Source organism: Halichoerus grypus, chromosome X (assembly GCF_964656455.1).
Source record: "Halichoerus grypus chromosome X, mHalGry1.hap1.1, whole genome shotgun sequence".
In the NCBI taxonomy this organism is placed as follows: domain Eukaryota; kingdom Metazoa; phylum Chordata; class Mammalia; order Carnivora; family Phocidae; genus Halichoerus; species Halichoerus grypus.
Genome location: NC_135727.1, coordinates 117,671,273 through 117,686,585, shown reverse-complemented (window position 1 = coordinate 117,686,585; position 15,313 = coordinate 117,671,273). Strand labels below are relative to the sequence as shown.

Sequence of the window (15,313 nt, the reverse complement as noted above, 5' to 3'; positions counted from 1 at the left end):
AGGGAGAAACAGACACCCTGCTGAGCAGGAAGCCGGATGCAGGGCTCCATCCCAGGGTCCTGGGATCATGGCCTGAGCAGAAGGCAGACGCTTAACCAACTGAGCCACCCAGGCACCCCTGGTTAGCACTATTTTATAAGTGTCTGACACTGACATTTCCTTTACCAACATACCACAGCTACACTAAATCTAGTTGCTGTATCTAGCAAACTTTGAACAAGCATTGATATTCTGGGACCTTTTACAAAACCATTTGTTTTGAAGACTGTAATTTGTTATAGAATTAAGAGCTGAGAAGAGATCAACAAATGCTTTGAAAATCCCTGCATTGTCTTCAGCCATTTCTCAGTATGATTAAACAATGATTAATAGTGGAATTATTTTTTTAATTAATTATTTTTTTATTTTTAAAAGATTTTATTTATTTATTTGACAGAGAGAGAGAGAGAACACAAGCAGGCAGAGAGAGAGGGAGAAGCAGGCTCCCTGCTGAGCAGGGAGCCCGACGTGGGGCTCGATCCCAGGACCCTGGGATCATGACCTGAGCTAAAGGCAGATAGATGCTTAACCAACTGAGCCATCCAGGCACCCCAATAGTAGAATTATTAAACCTAAAATTCCCATTGATCTTACGTGATTCTGGAGAAAATTCTAGGGGTTTTTTTTCTTCTTTGAGAAAGACAAAGTTTTAAAGAACTATTTGGCAAGTTAATGGGTCTATAATTCTAAGATTACAGGGCCTTTCCATTACTTGTTTGTTTCAGGTTGTTGGTTTTGCTTTTCCATTTTTCTTTTTTTTTGGTTTTGTTTTGAAGGTAAGGTAATACACCTTGAGTCTCTTATTAGAGACCACTATGTGAAAAGTCAATAAGGGTAAACATTTTGACAAGGACAGGAACTTAAGTCTGACAAGGAAGAAATCTCCCAGGGCCCTTTTCAACTTTAAGCCATTGGTCAGATGTTATAAAATGGATGGAATTATATAGAATCTCAACCTGAGAAGGTATAAAAATAAACAAAATACAGCTGAAGAAGATAAGGTTGTTCCTGCACCAAGAGCAAAACTTGCTGCGTTATTTCCCAGACAGAAGTCCCATAGGTGGGAATACATAATGTCCAAACTTAAGCATTTATTATTAGACTTGTTCGCTGAACCTCCCCCATTTGGCAGATATTAAAATCCACATTTTTTTAAAGAGTAAAGTGACCTTAAATTGAGACAACATCAAAGTTTTATCGGTGTAGAAAAGATTCTCTACTATATTATACATTTACCAGACTAACTTTTCCTGGTAACTAAGATTTTGGTAATAAATAAAACAACACTCAAAACAAAAAGAGATGCTCGGATACTTTACTGTTTGCAATCTGACCACTACCTTCCTTCTTTTCCCACAACTGCTTTCCAAAACCCTAATTACTTCCCAGGGATCAGACCCCATTTCAGTGTTTCAGCCCTTATTCTCTTGACACTTCAGGAGTGATAGGTCACCCCTCAGTCCAGACACTTCTCGTCTAAGCCTCGGGTTCTCTGATTGTCCTACCTCTATTATCCCTCTGTGTCTACTTCCTCCTCCTGTCCTAGCCATTTATCTTCTCTATTCTCTAGTCAGTCTCTTTCTCTAGATTCTAGTAATTTTAGAGTCTAGAATCTCATTCTATTCCATGGTGATGCAACATCCCTATGTGTATGACTCCTACATCAGCATCTCTAGTCTCAATCTCTCTCCAAAATTTCTAGTCTAGCCAATTGAACATCTGTCTAAATGCCTCACAACTACTTCAAACATTACATATTTAAGAAATCAAACTCTTGGGGCACCTGGGTGGCTCAGTCGTTAAGCGTCTGCCTTCGGCTCGGGTTATGATCCCAGAGTCCTGGGATCGATTCCCGCATCGGGCTCCCTGCTCAGCCAGGAGCCTGCTTCTCCCTCTCCCACTCCCCCTGCTTGTGATCCCTCTGTCACTGTGTCTCTCTCTGTCAAATAAATAAAATCTTTTGCCTTCCAAAATAAGTGACTCTTCCTCTGCTTCCTTTTTTAATAAGCATTACTAATACCCAATCTTTCTGAAATAGAAGTCATCTTTGATTCTCTTCTTCCTTTGTCCAGTATCTTATCAATTACCAAGTTCTGCTGATCCTTGAAGAGCAGAAAGCTGGTAGTGAAAGAAAAATGATTCAAACCTAAGTCTGTTAAGACTCCAAAAAGACAGAGTTTCAATACACTGTCCATGCTTTGAAAGGGAAAAGGAGACACACCATGCACTTTGGATAGAGTGGATCCATGAGGCATAAGAAAGTAAAAATTATGGTCCCTAGGGTCTAATGATGATAGTGATGAAAATGGTAATAATAAATACTATGAGTTGTCACTGACTGAACTCTTGCTAAATGTCTGGTACCCTACTAGGGCCTTTATATACATTTTTCCTATCTAAAGCCTATTACAAGCCTGGAGGGTTGTTACTGTTATTAATGTCCATTTGAAAGTTAAGAATATTGAGGCTCAAAGATCTGCACAAGATCACCCAGTTAGATTGGACATAGGTCCTTGAATGCTTAACCATTTTACTAGAATTTCTTCTGTTGTGTTTGTGTACATGCTTTATCTCCCCTGGTGGAAATAAGCTTTTAGGGGCAGTATTATGCCTGGTTCATCTTTGTATTCTCCATTATCTATCCACAGTGTCTTTCATAATGTAGGGCCCCTAAAATGTTTGCTAAATGAGTAAATATAATCTGCTATGCTACTGGCTACTTATACCTAAACCATATAGTCCCAGGACATTGTGGTTTTAAAAAAATTGGGGGGGGGGGGGCTGGCTGTCATTGTTGTTCTTCTCTGTTCCTTCCTGCAATATTCAATCTGCTACGGTTTAATTTACACAAGTCTAGGTCAACAGGCCAAGGAGAAAAATTCTGTGAGATCTGAGACAGTCCCCTACTCCTCACATCATCCTCCTTCCCAACATCTGAAAAACCTTTAATTTTTTACTCTGAATTTGATTTCTAGGATGTTTGAGGTCTCAAAAAGACAGGCCCCCCAGTGTAAATTGGTCACTACTGTAAGTGTTTTTTTGGGGGGGGGAGGAGAACAGCTAGGAATATATGCTGTACCAGAATTCAGTTTATAAATTCAAATCACATTACAATTGGAACTAAAACACATGCTTTAAACCAATATTCACATACACAAAAAGGAAAAGACACTGTTGCTACACACAAAATAACTTGGTTGCATAAATATTTTATTATATTCCCTTGAGTATATCAATAGTATAAGAAGTTTCAAGGCCAAGAGAGGTTCACAGATATGCTTGCTGGTAGTTTTAAAGAAAATGTTGGAATAAGTGATAAAGTTATACACATACATAATTCACCAGAAAATATTAATGAAATAGCATAAGTAGAACTTTTTTTTCTTTTTTAGTCTATCTTGTTATAAAGACACTGTTTTTAAAATTGAATAACAAACAAAAAAGCTCTTCTTTGCTGCCCAGTCAATATGTAAGAGGATGATAGGGAAGCCTGAGTTAACTGCATTAAGATAGCACCTTTAAGTTTTTCATTTTGACTTGAAAATAGTTTATTACTTTGGTTGCAAAAAGTACTTCACATTTCTACCTAAATGCAAAAACTAATACCGATTTAAGTGAAATACATTATAGCTATATATTTTCCTTTGACAAAGAGCAGCTGGCTCTTTTTTAACTTTTTTAACTTTTTTTTGCTTCTGGTAATAGTGATCATCCTAATAGAGGATAGGAAAAATGTACATATCCATCATATAGCCATATATAACTTGTTGGAATTGGACGTGATTCATTACTTAAGGATCGCACAAACACCTACTCAATTCACTCAAGTAAATAATCAAATTTCCCATTTTCTGATATATCTATAAAAGTAATCAGAAAAAAAAAACCTCTGAATTCTAATGTTGCAATTACCTTTAAAACTAAAATTCCATCTCTGAATTGTGAATAATCAATATTAAGAATGAACATTTTTGATAGTGAGGATTTATCAAATCTAGCCTCCTGGAGGAAATTAAGGTTTCTAGAGGAGCAATTTTAATTATGCTTTAGTAAAATCTACCCCAAAAAGTTAGAAATTCATCTTTTTCTGTATCAAAACAAACCCAAGAAGAAAATAACTATTTTTAAGAATTTTTAATTTATCTCAAAAATTATAGCTTACAAGTTGAAATAATTACTTGCAATTTTAAAATAATTTATCTGAAAGCTATGCATTTACTTAAGTATGTTATGTCAGAAAACAGATAAATGATAGACAAGTCAAGGGTTGCCAAGATCCCAGTTTATAGTTGTAAATTCCTAAGGTTTTAAAGCATAGCCACAGGCTAATTGCCCAAAGACCTGCTGCCCACCGACATTTGCGGAGGACTGAAGTTAATAGCAGGGCATGTCAATTTACTACAGGCAGCTCTCGGTGCGACATTTTGACAAAAGAACTGGGTCAGGTTACAGCCTGTTCCTATTATCACAGCAGTCTAGATTTATGGTTTCTAACACCAGCCCTACAAGAAATAATGGAAATGATGACAACAACAATCCCTGCTAGACAACAGACTACAGAAAAGCATGCAATAAACCACAGTCTGAAGTGACCAGAAAACTAAACATCCCTGACAACACTTAAAACGTGAGGCAGGTGTCAGTAAATTATTCATTTAAGTATTTCTAGAACCTCTCAAAAATCTCAACCCCAAAAAATCTCAAATCAGAGTTTCTAATCTAAAACAAAGCAATATTTAAAGGTACTTACCAGTATAGAGTACTGCATTTTAATTCTTTTAATAACTACCAAAGATAATGTGTTTCATTTGAACAGATTTATGAAGCTCTACCAAATCAATAAAAAATAAAGATAATACTGATCATATTTTTCAAATAACATTAAAGTATATTGAGAAATACTCCAAATAATACTTTAAATCTTTCAAATGGAAGAAAAAAGACAACAGTTTTCACAGCAAAAAGCACATGTTTACAACTGTACAGAGAAGCAAGATAACAGAAAAAACACGTGATTCAATCACAACTTAAAACTAAATATATAAGCAAAATCTTAAACTAAGAATGATGAAAGGTGAGAAAAGTGACCAAATGATAAAGAAAATAAGAACTCTCTCAATACACATACTAAATTTAAAAGATCATGTCAAGGTTACAACGTACATACCAAGCAAATGAAGCTGTTTATGACTGGAATTCTGCACCAGTTAATCCTTATGAGAAACGGAGGTTGAGAAAAATCAAATATGTATTCTAAAGACAAAAAGCAAAGAGAGTCCCACCAACTTTTCCCTGAGAAAAGAAAGTATCCTAAAGGTATGCCCTAGAATTGCAATATATCTGCCCCTTCTGAAGTTTACAATGGCACATTACCACAAAAGGTGGGCACTCTCTTTCCGCTCTTACAACAATTTGCTCCTATAAACTTAGGAAGGGGCAGAGCCACAGCCATAAACACAGGTCACAAGTAGTAGGTAGTCAAATGCTATCTTCAAATGCTTCCCAGCTCTTTACTCATAAAAAAAGCTTATTCTTTTTTTTTTTTTCTCCTTGGTTAAATAAGAAATTCATCTAGCTTAGGGAGATGAGTATGAAATTAAATGGAACAGCACCATCATATAAACTGCTTAAAGGATTCTCAAATATTTCATTTTTCACGCAACAAGATATCCTCATTTTTTACGTCAAAACCTTTCCACCACATGCCCAAAAAATGAAAGTAGGGGAAGGTTTAGGGATATATGTTTAGTAGAAACCATTTAGCATAAAAATCACTCCTATTATTATTTCCAAGGTGGCCAAGGTTTACTTAGACAACATAAAGACAAAATAAGCAAAAATGCCTTACTCATAAAAAGCAAAGAATATATATATGCACATTCCAAATCTTGGATGGCTTCTAAAATTTTTTTTTAAGTTATCCGGCTTTAAGAACCATCACCTCTGTATCTTTTTTAAAATGAGATGTTATCACTATAGTAAAGGCATCTCTATACTTCGAGTAACCAAAGCCCAAACTAGTTAGAGCCTTGGAACACTTACCACTAAATTATACCAACCCATTCTAACATAAGATAAACAGCAGTGGTTTCTTTCAACTATTTCCCTAAGACAAAAGGATCACAAATATTAAGACCCCAACCCAGGGAAGGGTGAACTTTTTCTTTCAAAATCATCAACATCAGCCATTTTCAAAATTTCCAGGTTTTTGGTTCCTGAAATTAACTACCACTTCAAATCCTAAGATATTATATAGTAATTTTCAGACATCAATAATGTTCTTAAAATTCTTAGGGGTGCTTGATTTGCTCACTCCAAGCTACAAAACATCTCCTGGCAATGCCAGACCTATATTCACAACCACAGCCTCACAGCTCTAATACTGATGGCTGGCAGAGCTCACTTTGTTCATATCTTGTGTATCCTAAAAACCAGGAATATGACTATGAGGAGACAATGAAACTCCCAGAGAGGTGAACTAAAAGAGAAAATGACCTCAGATTTCCATTCACAGCTGGAACCAGAATAGAGCTGGCATAAAGGGGAAAAGGGGAGCGGACAGGGTAACCTGGCAAAAAAAAAAAAAAAAAAAAAAAAAAAAAGACTTAGAGGCAACTAATAACTCAAATAGCAGAGGATCCCTTGCATCCTCCAGTGTTCCAGTTACTAAAGTTACAACAATCATTTCTATTAACCCAAAGAGAGGGACAATAAAATATTCAAGTGAAATTTTCCTCCTCCTCCCTCTGCCCCCACCCCACCAAGAGCACAAACTAAAATTGGGATTTGGATTTTCCTTAAATGGAACAAGGGGCTACGTCATTTTCATTCAAAAGACTTGGTATTTACTCAGCCTTTTCAAGGCACTTCACTATCATCAATTATTTCTCGGTGAGGCAGCGCAAGATTACCCTGACCATTTCACTGATGCGGAAACAGACACCAACAGCAAAGGGAACGGGGGCAGGAAGAGGGGAGATAGGAAGCATCTGGGGGGAACAGGCAGGCAGCTAAAAAGGAACAAACCCAAAAGAAAATGAGAGTCACATCTGGCTTATAGCTGGCCACCATAACCCTTATTATTTTTTAGCTCAGAGATTTTTTAAACATTTTGAAAAAAGAAAGTGCTCTAAATTATGAGTCAGTTAATATTTAGTTACAAACTAAACTACTTGGTCATAGAAGCAAAGTTGTTTAGCATTAAAAAAAAAAAAACCTCAATCTCCAGAGCACATAGAGATTTCAATTTATACCAATAATTCATTTTTCTTCCCAAGCCTAATCCATATGTTTATCTGTCTGACCTAGAAAACAATCTCATAAAAATGTATAGCTTTCAACCCAAGTAAGAAATAATTCACAGTTACACCCAGAATTTTGTTTAGAGAATTATAAACAAAACACCGATTCCCTGAATTTGCCCTTGAAATAAAATAACTACTTGTTTTACATTCATATTGATTTTCTTAGCTATAACTTGGAAATTTTCAGGAATAAATTACTGATGGGCAGCCTTAAACATCCAGAAGCCAACATTCACAGCCTCTGAGTAAATGCACCTTGAACTAAACTCCATACTACAGACAGCACAGGCACTTCAAAAAGATGTATTGACTGAAACAAAAAGACTGACCAGTTGCCTCATGAGAAAAACTGATACCACCTCTTTAAGACTGACTCCAATGATTTTTGTAAATATCATGACATCATTAGCTTTAAAGCAACCTCACACATAATGTAGTTCAGTTACATTAATCTTTTTTTTCCAAACAATTTCAAAACAAATCAGGTTCTCTAAAGGAAACAGGTACACACCCTTAAGCTTATAAGGTTGTGTGATATATATGCTATCCATTCAAAAGTTTCAAAGCTGTTTTAAATGTGTTTAAGTTTTTGAAAAGATCTTTCAGATTGTTTTTGAAGACTATGGATAAAACTATAGCCAAACAAATACAAAGCATCAGGTGAGTGCTCATAAATTCACTCCTTTCTCAAAGTCCCAACTGGACTTTCTTCCAAAAGCTTATTTTCACCTTCCTCCCATTAAATATACAAAACCAAAGACTGAAAAAAAAAATTCATCCCTGGAAATACATTATTTAATGAATACCTAAGAAAAAGAATGGCAAGAAAGGCAAAATAGTGATTACTGAAGAACATTCCCAAGCACTGCTTTTGAAAAGAATCAAATGAATCTATGAACTATTGTTATAATACAATTGCTTGTCATAGGAAGTTGTACTCCATAAATGATATACATCTTATAATGCTGTTTCCCCAAAACAGAAACATGAATAGCTCTGGGAGCCTTAAAAATGCAGCAGCATCCGCAGTTGTTTTGGTAAAGAAAACTATCCCTGATAATTTTGTAAATCATATGATCAAAGTATCCACTTTCCCTGCCTTACCTTCCCCCTACTAACAGATCCACTCACTTTCCAGAGATATCCTAAAGTCACCTTAACACATAATTCATAAAAGCTAATCTAAATCTTCAAGATAAAAGCTAATTTCAAATTATAATCACACTTTGTAATGAATGACAAATGTTTTACAACCCTTAAAAACATCAATAGTCTTAAACGGGGATTTGTAACTACCGGTGCTGGCCAAACGTTTGGGGGCCGGAGAAGGGGGCAAATTACAGACCTCAAAGCTATGTATAACCTCAAGGTGCAAAATCTATTAAATTCGCCTGCTCGCTCTCTGGCGATTTGGCGATTTACACCAGGATGCAGCACAACCACTAGTCAGGTGGAAAAAGCAAGACCGCTGTTCCTTAAAGGCACCAATGGTCCCTAGACCAGGTCACGCCGCGAGAGCACAGCAGCCGCCCTGCAGCTCCTCGGGAGAGTTGGAGCTCCCCTCTCCGCCCCCCCCCACACACACACGCAAGGAGGGCCGCGCCCTCCCGCCCCACTTCTCCCCGGCGGGCGAGCCACCGGTGCCCCCCTCCCCAACCGTCCAGAGCCCCGGGGCGCGCGTCCGATGGGCACCTGGCACCGAGACCGAACCCGCGCTCCGCCACAGGCGCATCCTTCCGGGCTAACGTTTCCCTCCCAAACTCCAAAAGTTATCTCACAACTCCCCGGAAGGCAACCGGGCGGGCTTCAGCCCAGACCACTCAAAGTCATCACTGCTCCGCAGCCCCACCGCCCACCGCCGCTGCCCCGGGGCCCCAGCTCGGCCCCCCAGCCCAGCTCCACCCACAGCAAGAGGATGCTCAGGAGGGTACTGTCCGTGCTTTGGGCCAGGGGGCGGCTAGAGAGCGACACGGCAACCAAACGCCGCGCAAGGGATGGGCCCGTGACCAGCGACGGGGCCCCGGGGGAATGCGAGGGGCTGCGCAAAAGCAGCTGTGGGGCGTCGTGGAGGGCGCTAGGTGGGGCAGGGGAGCCCTGGCCTCTGGGGTGAGGCTGCCAAAGGTGGGCCACGGGGGTGCGGGGCCGAGCTAAGGCCGGACCCCGCGGAGCGGTAAGGGGGCGTTACTCGCGCGGGACGCGCCGCGGAGGGCTCCCGGCCACCCGCCCGCCCTCGGACAACGACCAGAGATCGGATGCCACGGCTCCGCCTCCCTGCTCCTCACGGGGCCCAGAGTCGCCACGCACCTCGGGTCTCGTCGGCGAAAGGAGCGAAATTGTCACACTGGTCCCGCGAGCCGGTACCGGTCTTCACACGGCCGCCGCCATGTTTGAGAAGCCGCGCGCGGAGCCGCGCATGCCCCGCAACCGCCGCCACCGCCGCCCCGCCCCCGCCCCGGCTGGCCCGCGTGCCCTGCGGTCGCCGCAAGCACGCCCTATGACCGCTGCCGCGTGCGGGGCCCGAGCTGGGGGCGCCGCCGGAAGGCAGTGTGAGCGGCGGCGGGCGACGAGACGCTGCAAGCCCAGGAAAGCCCTTGGTAGTTTTCCTCCATCCTCCCCCTCACCATCTACCCTCCCGCCAAAAAGAAGCCAGTCGCAGCCCAAGCACCCAAAACTGTGATGGGCCCCCAACTGAGACCCCGGGGTCCGCGTCAAGTTCCATTGCGGGAACTCGCTCCCCTTGGCCATCGCCTTTGACTCTTTGGTCACGCCACCGAAAAGGCAGGCGCTTGCCTAGGAACTGAAGCAAGTTCGATGAGCAAGGAAAATGCAACTCTTTAGAGCAGCTCGAGCAAAGCCACTCCTTCGCGGGTTGCAGCATATTCCTTGAAACGTTGTTTTTTTTTTTTTTTTTCCATGGGTTTTTGCCACGCATTCCCCTCCAGCTCCACATTCTGAATTTAGTTGTTCCTCTAAACCCAGGCTTGAGCTAACGGGACTAGGTTAACCCGGAGGGGAAAATAATTTGCTCACTGGTTTGACAGTGCTTGGGAGCGTCCTCGAGAATGCATTTTGGGGTCTCCTCTGCTGTAGCTTCCTCGCCCGGGGGCAAGCTGTTATGCAGGTGGAGGTCGCACCGAGGGGAAGGGGGCGGTCGTAAAAATAACCCTGAAACAGCCCACGAGTCTCCCCGCACAAAATGTAGCAAACAGAAAACCCGAGAAAAACATCCCATCCCTCGTTGTGAGGTTGGGTATAAGCAGATTTAAAACTTTTGTTTGAAAAATAATACAATGTGCTGTGTTAGCGAAAAGTAACCCATTGGCAGGCCTTCTCTCTCCAACTCTGAATAGCTGGATGTAGGTTTTTCATTTGTGATCGCCTTAACTTAGTATATAGGGCATACTGTATTTTTAAAATCATAATTAGGAAATTGAAGCCTAAAACTAAAAAACAAAACAAACAAAAAAACGCGGAATATAGCCATTTTTCACAATACAGAAATTATTTTCATACAGGACCTTTGCAATATTAAACGAAGGCCAAATTAAAGTTTTTATTGTATCTAGGTATTGAGAAATGGCACAAAATCAAACTGCCGAAATAAACGTTAGTGCAAATTTCATAAAAACTTTACAGCGAAACAGAAAACCTAGGCCACTGTTATGCAAATATTAAAGAGAGATTTGCCCATATCGATTGTATAATATATACCATGTAGAAGAGAATGTTGAAATGGTCCAAGATGAAGGTTCAAAAATGTTTTTAAAAGCCAGAAAGGTATCCTTAAGAGAAAAAAAATTAAACAGGTTAAATCTAAGCAGACCCTTAGTATGGGGCTACGGCAGGGCTTGGAGGGACGCGGGGACTGAAATTTTTAATTACTGGCCATTGTCTTTCTAATCTTGATGCAATGGAAATATTTGAAATTCATCTCTACATTCTGTATTAGAAAGACTTGGGTTGTCACTTACGCATCTTTTACATCTATGGACTCTTTATCAAGTTGTAGAAATACTACTCTGATTGTTAAATTGCCTGACAGGCATCTCATCTACTTCCCATATTCCTGTTTTTAATATGAAATTAGTGAAGCCCTTTCTCTAAAAACATACATCGCATTATCTATATTAGAACATCTTATCAGTAACTACGTTCATCAAAGCATTTATAGAAGTGTGACTCTGTTACATTAAATATGAGTTATTGATAATGATGACAGCTACCATGTGCTGAGAATCCTGCTAGTCTCTTTAGATACATAGTTGTCAATTTTCATCATATTCTTTCACAAAGTAGTTATGAGGTAGGTGCCCTTATTCCCAATTTATAGATGAGGAAATAGAGTATTAAATAGCAAATAAGTGGCAGAATCAGCTTCTGAACATACATATACCCAAACCTTTCCTATCCCTTTTACCCTGTCCTGAATCATATATTTTCATCGTAGACTTTGTGTATAAGCATTTAATAATAATTTTTTTATGTACTTATACTCTGCTTTTCCTTTTCCCGCTTTGCCAAAATAAACTTGAGACTGCTTTTTAATGCTGTTAGCATAGGTCAGAATATCACTGTTTCTTTTACATCATATGGAAGCACCTTGAACATAGTAGGAATTTGGTAAATATTTGTTAAATGACTAAATGGATGAACGAATACTTACTATTATGACATTCAATTAATTTTGCCTGGGGGCGCCTGGGTGGCTCAGTCTTTAAGCGTCTACCTTCGGCTCAGGTCATGATCCCAGTGTCCTGAGATCGAGTCCCACATCGGGCTCCCTGCTCAGCGGGAAGCCTGCTTCTCCCTCTCCCGCTCCCCCTGCTTGTGTTCCCTCTCTCGCTGTGTCTCTCTCTGTCAAATAAATAAATAAAATCTTTAAAAAAAAATTTTTGCCTGGAAAACATGAAAAGGAGACTACCTCAACTGAAAGAATAAGAACTAAGGCTGGTAAAATCCAAATTTTCATGATTATTTTTCAAGTCTCAGATTTGTTTCTGTCCATTTGCTCCTATAGTTCTGACTCAGCCCAAAAACTGTGACAACCTTAAAAAAGTTATGTCATCCTCACCCTGCCCAAATCCAATGCAAAATACTTGTGTCGCAAGTATGTTTGATAACTTCCTTTTGTACCTTTCTTTAGAATTTAATATTAGTCCATCAGAATAAAAAGATGGTCTTCTTTCCTAGATAAGCAAAATTTAATCTAGATTTCCATCAGCACACATGTCTGTATTGAAATGATATTACTTGCATAGGTAAAGTTAATGTTTCAGGATGATTAGTGAAGACTCCCTCTAGTTTTCCCACTTCATGCACTCCTTTCTCCCTAAAACACAGAAGCCTAACTAAACCAGGCAGAGGCTAGAGATCCGAGGTATTCCTGGTAAACTCACCAGTCATATTTTCACTTTAGTGGAAAAAATCCATATAGTAGGTACTAAATAACAAATTAATATAGTAACTAAGTTGACAAACATCTTCAGATCCTTGTTTCTAACAAATTGCCCTTTTTCCCCTATTAAACCAAGAACACATATCAGTAAGATATAAACTGTTCCTAGTATTGCTGTTGATGGTTATATTAAACCTCTTTTCCTAACTGCGAAGTAGTAACTTCCTTGGAAAAATATCAAGAGAGACTCTAGTCTAACAAGAAGACCGTCTTGTCAAAGAACAAAGTTCGATCAGGAAGTCTGAACGCTTGTCTTGAATCCCAACTCTATCATCCACTACTTAGATTTCTTTAGAATCTTTCCATGCCTCAGCTTTTTTTCATTTTAAAACTAAGGTAAATAGAATGTCACACTTACTTCACAGATGAGAAAGTCCTATTCAAATCTATCAGAAAACAAAACCATGGCCTTTCCTTAATGGATTCCACATTTTTAAAAAAAGATTTTATTTATTTATTTGTCAGACAGAGAGAGAGCAAGCACAAGCAGGGGGAGCTGCAGGCAGAGGGAGAAGCAGGCTCCCTGCTGAGCAAGGAGCCCAATGCAGGACTCAATCCCAGGACCCTGGGATCATGACCTGAGCTGAAGGCAGACGCCCAACCGACTGAGCCAACCAGGCATCCTGATCCCACATTAAAAAAAAAAAAAAACATAAATTAGTCTTTTTTGTTTTTTTTTCAAAGATTTTATTTATTTATTTGACAGAGAAAGAGAGAGCGAGAGCAGGAACACAAGCAGAGGGAGTGGGAGAGGGAGAAGCAGGCTTCCCGCCGAGCAGGGAGCCCGATGTGGGGCTCGATCCCAGGACCCTGGGATCATGACCTGAGCCAAAGGCAGATGCTCAACGACTGAGCCACCCAGGCGCCCCCATAAATTAGTCTTTTACCAACAAAATGTATGAAATTTAAGCCGACTTTGGCCAAGTCAAGTATTTTATATGCTGTGAAAACTGGCATAAACTCCATGAACACTATAAACTACACTTGGCCATTATTACATTCACTCAGTCCTTCATTCAAACACCAAACATTTTTTGAATGCTTGTTGTATGTGGCTCTGCTAGAGGTGAGGATACCAAAATGTCTAAGACAAATTCAACACTCCAGGATCTTACACCCAGTCCAAAGAGGAGAGAGAGAGAGTGCTCACAGAGATTTTAAGATGTTCAAAAGTAGGGTCTCTTATCACACCTTTCATCATATCAAACATTTTTATTTTTTTAAAGATTTATTTATTTGAGAGAGAGAGAGAGAGAGAGGGTGCGGCAGAGGGGTATAGAAGGAGAGAAGCAGACTCCCCGCTGAGCCGGATCCCACCACCCTGAGATCATGACCTGAGCTGAAACCAAGAGCTGGACACTTAACCGACTGAGCCGCCCGGGTGCCCCTCATCGTAAACATTTTTTTAGATGTCCCCATATAATATTGTATAACTAGATGAATGAAACTGTAGCTGGTCAGCTGACAGAAAGTCCTTTGCACATTTAATTAAAACATTTACTAATTTTGGGCGCCTGGGTGGCTCAGATGGTTAAGCGTCTGCCTTCGGCTCAGGTCATGATCCCAGAGACCCGGGATCGAGTCCCGCATCGGGCTCCCTGCTCCTTGGGAGCCTGCTTCTCCCTCTGCCTCTCTCTCTCTCTCTGTCTCTCATGAATAAATAAATAAAACCTTTAAAAAAATAAAAAATAAAAAAAATAAAACATTTACTAATTTTGATTTTACACGTTCTGTGCTGGTTATTCTGCATTTGAGCCATCCTCCACCCCATGAATTTTTACCCTTCTTTGCCTTATTCTGTGCCCCAGGGGACTTAACCTTCAGTAGTGTATCACTCCCTACAGCTGGTTTGGCCAATGGCAGGTACCATCAGGAGTAATGGAAGTCACGTCTATGGCAGGGGGTTAGCGGAGGGTGCAGTTCTTTCCCAAGCACTTCCTGCCTAGGATCTCCGTCTGCTGGTAGCAGCGGCTCCATGACAGCTCTGGGCAAAGGCTTCCCTTTCCAGGGTTGTCCTCACTGGGTCTTCAGTAAGTGGGAGGAACAGGTACAGCTTCCAGCTTCCAGTTTTCCCTAATCCCTGGGCAACTTCAGCATCCCTTGTTAGTTCCCTTAAACCTCCCCACACCTCTGTAAATAATTCGTTCAATTCTCTTCAAAATCACATGTGACTGTACTTTCGGTTCCTGCTGGGACCATTATTGAAATGCTTCTCTTTTCATATATCAAGCCGACCAATTAAGAGGATAGGGTAGGGTCTTCAAACATTTCTGTAAGCCCTCTGAGAATTTATATTCAGGGCACTGTGTAGGGCGCCTGGGTGGCTCAGTCAGTTAAGCCTCTGCCTTCCGCTCAGGTCATGATCCCAGGGTCCTGGGATCCAGTCCTGTGTTGGGCTCCCTGCTCAACGGGGAGTCTGCTTCTCCCTCTCCCTCTGCCCCTCCCCCGGCTCATGCTCTCTTGCGCGCGCATGTGTTCTCTCTAATAAATAAAATCTTTAAAAAAAATTTTTTTA

The 15,313-nt window shown here is 40.6% G+C and overlaps 1 protein-coding gene across 4 annotated transcripts in view; it reads right to left on the bottom strand.

The window, feature by feature from the left end:
* LOC118535206 (sex comb on midleg-like protein 2) overlaps positions 1-9,761 on the bottom strand; it is a 94,869-nt gene extending 85,108 nt beyond the window's left edge. For all 4 annotated transcript variants that reach the window (XM_078065348.1, XM_078065350.1, XM_078065349.1 and 1 more), the window contains exon 1: positions 9,648-9,761. The gene's annotated coding sequence lies outside the window, so the exon portion shown is untranslated. The remainder of the gene's footprint in view (positions 1-9,647) is intronic.
* Between the last annotated feature and the right edge of the window lie 5,552 nt (positions 9,762-15,313).